Source organism: Aethalodelphis obliquidens, unplaced genomic scaffold (assembly GCF_003676395.1).
Source record: "Aethalodelphis obliquidens isolate GAN/ISIS:26980383/991018 unplaced genomic scaffold, ASM367639v1 scaffold1, whole genome shotgun sequence".
Classification (NCBI taxonomy): Eukaryota; Metazoa; Chordata; class Mammalia; order Artiodactyla; family Delphinidae; genus Aethalodelphis; species Aethalodelphis obliquidens.
Window position 1 is genome coordinate 7,045,251 of NW_020837945.1, and position 6,000 is coordinate 7,051,250.

At 46.5% G+C, this 6,000-nt stretch overlaps 1 protein-coding gene across 7 annotated transcripts in view; it reads right to left on the minus strand.

Annotated features, from left to right (window-relative positions):
* KCNJ15 (potassium inwardly rectifying channel subfamily J member 15) overlaps nt 1–6,000 on the minus strand; it is a 50,654-nt gene that overhangs the window by 21,063 nt on the left and 23,591 nt on the right. The window contains exon 1 of one of the 7 annotated variants that reach the window (XM_027096271.1): nt 2,383–3,856. The exons of the other annotated variants lie outside the window; for them this stretch is intronic. The gene's annotated coding sequence lies outside the window, so the exon portion shown is untranslated. Of the gene's footprint in view, nt 1–2,382; nt 3,857–6,000 lie in introns of those variants that run through there. 7 annotated transcript variants of the gene reach the window in all.

A 6,000-nucleotide genomic window follows, 5' to 3' on the forward strand; every position in this document is an offset into this window, starting at 1 on the left:
TGAAATGAAAAAGGCCAAAACACCCCTCTTTGGGTTGTGGGGAGAGACAAGGTGTATATCTTGTATCACAATGCCAAACTTCGGGGAACAGAATGGATGGCTATGGAGAAGAGCTTTAAGAAGGAAGGAAATGATGCTTTGCCTCCATGCCTTTGGTGGCTGTGTGATGACTCTTCAACCCAGGGGAATAGTCCTCTACTCACCTACTTGACACTTCCGTAGCATTTCAGACTGTTGCTACAGTCTTCTCCCAACTTCTCCCTACTTTTCTGGCCCTTTTTCAGTTTTATTTTAGACTCCTCCTCTTCCATCAGCTCCTTAAAATGATATTTTCCCCGTGGCCCCATACTCCAAATCATTTTCTTCTCACTAAACACACTCCCGTACCCACTCCCATGGCTTGAGATGCCACCTGTATTTTTTAGGAAGCCCAGACCTTGCATCTCCATCCCAGGTCTCCCTCTCCCCTGCAAGAACATCACTGTAAGTCAAGAAATGATTCTGTTGTCCCATTTGATTGACCACAGCTTAGCTTCATTATCCACTGTCTAGGTCAGCTCCCCTGCTCCTGTAGACCCTCAGGCTCTGAAAGAAACTGAATTACTCCTAGTTTATCTCTATATCCCTTGAAGCTGTCACCTCTCCCTTCCCACTTCTACTTCTTTGGTTTAGATGCACATCCTTTCTTCAGTGATTCCAGCAAGTTGCCCTCCCTCTAAAGCATCCCCCATAGTGCAGCCTCTGTGATCTCCCTAAATACTCCTCAGCTGCCCAGCCCAGTGACCCCTTATTATCTACAAACCAAAGCCTCAGCTCCTGACCTTGTGAACATGGTATGTGAGACCTTCAGGAACTGGCCCCGCCTATATTTTAGCCTTGACACCAGCCATTCTGCAGCCTGCTCCGTGATGAATGACTTTCAGTGGCCCAAATGGGTTGGTCCTCTACTGATTGATTCAATGCACTGAAATATACCAAAGCCATCTGCTGGAAGCCCTCTTCCTTTCTTTCCCCGCTTTCTCATATCTATTTTTTGAGACATTGCCCATTCTAGGTAGGTGCTTTCTCTGCTTGTTCTCATGGGTTAGGCGCTTTCCCTGTGTTTCTATCTCCCAGAATATTTATCTCAGTGTAGTTGAATTGTTTACTTGTATATATCTAATTGCAATAATAATTATCAAACTAACAGCTACCAGTAGTGGAGAACATAGGTGATCAGCATTGTGTTGGTATTTCATATAGTTGAACTCCAAACCCATCAAAATAAGTAAATGGAGGCTCAGATAAGTTAGAGAGTGTGCCTAAGGTCACACACCTAGTCAGCAGTGGTGACAACATTTAGATCCTAGTCTGTCTGACTCGAAAGCCAGCTCTCTATCCATCATACCTTACTGCCTCTCATTGGAATGTGAGCTCCCATATATTATCTGGTTTATGCTGGTGCCTAGGTTCTAGCAGGGGCTTCATGTTTGTGAATGTATGAATAAGTGAATGCATGAATGGAAGCAAAGGGAGCTTGGACTCTTCCAGTTTTGGAAAAGCAGTCTGGGGTCTCCAAAGAAAATCTCCTACATACTGGTTGTATTGATGAGCTAAGTTGAGGGAAAATCACTTTGACTCAGTCTCCTGTAGCACACGCGGCTGCTTACCAATGGAAGACATGGATGGTATCGTGCCTACAAAGTCAGTGTTCCCTGGAGGTACATTGTGCTGCGCTGCCTACAACCCTCACTCCAAACTGCTCCTCTTCCTGTATCATTTATTTCTGTGAGTGGCTCCACTGTCACTCAACCCAGATGCTGGAGCCTGCTTCCCCTCCCCCTTCCTTCATGACCACAGCCACATGTCATCCAGTTCTATCTCCCGAATAACTTTTGTTTCCACCTCCTGCTCCCCTGCCCTTTTATGGCTTCACCCTGATCACTGTATCCCTGGCCCCTCCTTACCCCTCTCCACTCTGACCCTTTTCAGAGCCAATCTCTCTAACCGCAAATATAACCTTTCAAAAATTAGAACTTGTCTGTGTCGGTTCCCTGTGCCAACCCTCAAATCGTTCTTCAGTTCTCACGTGATAAAGTCTATATACTGTTTACCCAACGTCCAAGACTTCTGGCTACCATGTTGGTCACATCTCTGGATGTTCTCTCCACCATCCACGCTTCCACAATGCCAAGCAGCTTCCACTTCTCCACACACGGCGCACTGCCCCGCACTTTTCTACCTGCTTTTGCCCCCAATGTCTCCCTTGCCTGAAAACCACATCCTAGAACAAGATCCCTCAATTGTCCCCATGGTTCTTCCCTTGGCTCACTCCTCCCCTGCATCTTCATTTAAGATCCTGCCTCCCTTTACAATTATAAACGGTAATATCAATACACTCACCACAGTATGATTTTCTCTTCATGTTTCTTCTTCCCTTTATAGATGGCTAGTTCTCTGAGGGCAGGGATTAGGCCACGTTCATCTTTGTACCCACAGTAACACAGCCCCTGGCACAGAGTAGATGCTCAAACAAAAAAATAATAACTCATATTCATGACTCTATAAATGAGTCATCGAATAAATGAATAAATGGATTAATATTCAATCCATAAATTAAAGAATGAATAAATGTCAAAGACATGGCCAAAAACATGTGAGCAGTTTCAACGCCTTTATCATGACATGTGAAGTTTTCTAAACGGCTTTTTTTGAAATGATTTATATTTGCACATTGTTGTATCTCTGTGGGAAATGAGTTTCCACAGTGTTGAAATCCTCTGGATTAGGAAACACTTCCTTTTATCTCTCCTGACTCAGACGCTCCCGGAAGCTGGGCTAACCCTTTCAGCTCACTCAGCTGATGACTCTTATTCTCTGGTTCACTAGTGTCCTCAAAGTACTTGGATGTTCAGAGATGGCTTTCTCCCCGAGAACAGTTTACTTCTTAGGGTATGATTAATTGCTTGAAGGATTAGAGGTTTCCACTGGAGAAGCACAATTACTTTCACATGTGCATTTGTCCTTCACTTGTTAGCCCCACCCCAATCAGCCTGGAAATTATTGCAGGGCCCTATTCATCTTCATTTATTTGGTGGCCATTTTAGCAGCTTTCTCAGCAATATCTTTAAGAGGCCCAAAGACAACATGGAGACCATGGCAAGTTCAACAGGGAAGGAGGAAGTCTCATGGATCTGTAGGGTGGACAGGTGTTTCTTCTAATCCCCCCACCCCCAGTTCTTCCCATCAGCCATCAAACCATCCCATTTGATCTCCAGGATTTGCTTATTAAAAGCAAAGGTGCTAAGTATTATTTTGGACAGACCATTACCACCTTCTTGTCATGAGAGAATTGGACCTAGTTTCTAATAAGATATTATTATTACCATTTAAAATAAACTGTGGAATGGTTGGTTGACGGAAATTGTAGAACTCACACATAGCTTAGGACTGAAAATGATGATGTAACTCCAGTGGGACACCCTCCACCCTGGGCAGGCACTGAACTATGGCACTACTCCCTTGAAGCTGACACTATTTCCCAATGACTCCTAATCACCAACGTATTACTCATTCACTCATTTCCTCACTCACTCATTCATTGATTCAGTAAACATTTAACACTATTGTAAGAGAAACGTGGTCTTTGCAATACATAAAGGTGAATGATGCGTGGTACTTGCCCTCAAACATATACCGATGACATATACATAAATTGTTATTGCACCAGGAAGAATAGAGCCTTTTATGCCTAAACACTATCTCATGGACACTTCCATATTGCTATTATAAAACTTATGGTATTTGTTGGTTCATTTTTTTTTTTTTCCAGTATACGAGCCTCTCACTGTTGTGGCCTCTCCCGTTGTGGAGCACAGGCTCCGGACGCACAGGCTCAGCGACCATGGCTCACGGGCCCAGCCGTTCCGTGGCATGTGGGATCCTCCCGGACCGGGGCACGAACCCGTGTCCCCTGCATCGGCAGGCGGACTCCCAACAACTGTGCCACCAGGGAAGCCCTATTTGTTGGTTCATGTGTTTCTCTTATCCCGCAAGATGGGCAGCTATGTGAAGACAGGGACCTTATCTTATTCTAACACTCTGCATTGTCCTTATCTAACACAGAGTCTTCCCTGCTGACATGAATGAATGTAATATATGAAAATGTACTAACAATTTCCAGGAAAAGGATTGATTCTTTCCAGTTGGAAGAAAATCAGAAGTCTTCATGCATTTTCTGTAGGAAGAAGAATAGAGCAAAGAGAGCTGCTTTCAAGGGGAATTGCTCAGGCAAAAGTATGGGGTGTTGGTAAAGTACTTTGCTAAGTACACTCATTTGATTGCATCAAAGAGTATATCACTGATTCTCAACTATGGCTACATGTAAAAAGCACCTGGGGAAATTTTAAAATTCCCTAATACCTTGGCTCTACCATAGGTCAGTTGAATCAGAATCTCTCAAGGAGGTGGCTGAGTGGGAGACATATGAGTAGGAGACAGAGTTTGGGTACTTTCTCCAAGCTCCCCATTTGCTTCTAATGTGTATCCATGGTTGAGCATCACTGTAGTACATGTAGAAAGGTAGTATGAGGCCAGATTGGAAGCTATACTGGCAATAGATTTTAAAAGGCCATGGAGAGATAGCTTCAAGATGGCGGAGGAGTAAGGCGCGGATATCACTTTCCTCCCCACAAATACAACGGAAATACATCTACACGTGGAACAACTCCTACAGAACACCTACTGAAACCTGGCAGAGGACCTCAGACCTCCCAAAAGGCAAGAAACTCCCCATGTACCTGGGTAGGGCAAAAGAAAAAACAGAGACAAAAGAATAGGGATGACACCTGCACCAGTGGGAGGGAGCTGTGAAGGAGGAAAGGTTCCCACACACTAGGAGCCCCTTCGCGGGCGGAGACTGCGGGTGGTGGAGAGGGAAAGCTTCGGAGCCGCGATGGAGAGCGCAGCCACAGGGGTGTGGAGGGCAAAGCGGAGAGATTCCCGCACAGAGGATCGGTGCCGACTGGCACTCACCAGCCCAAGAGGCTTGTCTGCTCACCCGCCGGGGCGGGCGGGGCTGGGAGCTGAGGCTCGGGCTTCGGTCCGAGCGCAGGGAGAGGACTGGGGTTGGCGGCGTGAACACAGCCTGCAGGGGGTTAGTGCACCACGGCTAGCCGGGAGGGAGTCCAGGGAAAAGTCTGGACCTGTCGAAGAGGCGAGAGACCCATTGTTTCGGGGTGCATGAGGAGAGGGGATTAAGAGCACCGCCTAAACGAGCTCCAGAGACGGGCACAAGCCGCGGCTAACAGCGTGGACCCCAGAGACAGGCATGAGACGCTAAGGCTGCTGCCACCACCAAGAAGCCTGTGTGCGAGCACAGGTCACTCTCCACACCCCCCTTCCGGGGAGCCTGTGCAGCCCGCCACTGCCAGGGTCCCGGCATCCAGGGACAACTTCCCCGGGAGAACTCACGGCACGCCTCAGGCTGGTGCAATGTCCCACCGGCCTCTACCACCGTAGGCTCGCCCCGCATCTGTGTCCCTCCCTCCCCCCGGCCTCAGTGAGCCAGAGTCCCCGAATCAGCGGCTCCTTTAACCCCGTCCTGTCTGAGCGGGAACAGACGCCCTCAGGCGACCTACACACAGAGGCGGGGCCACACCCAAAGCTGAGCTCCGGAGCTGTGCGAACAAAGAAGAGAAGGGAAATCTCTCCCAGCAGCCTCAGGAGCAGCAGATTACATCTCCACAATCAACGTGATTTACCTCCATCTGTGGAATACCTGAATACACAAGGAATCAGCCCAAAATTGAGGCAGTGGACTTTGGGAGCAACTGTAGACTTGGGGTTCCCTTTCTGCATCTAATTTGCTTTTGGTTTTATGTTTATCTTAGTTTAGTGTTTAGAGCTTATTATCATTTGTAGATGTGTTTACTGATTTGGTTGCTCTCTTCCATATATATATATATATATATATATATATATATATATATATATTTTTTTTTTTTTTTTTTTTTTTTTTTT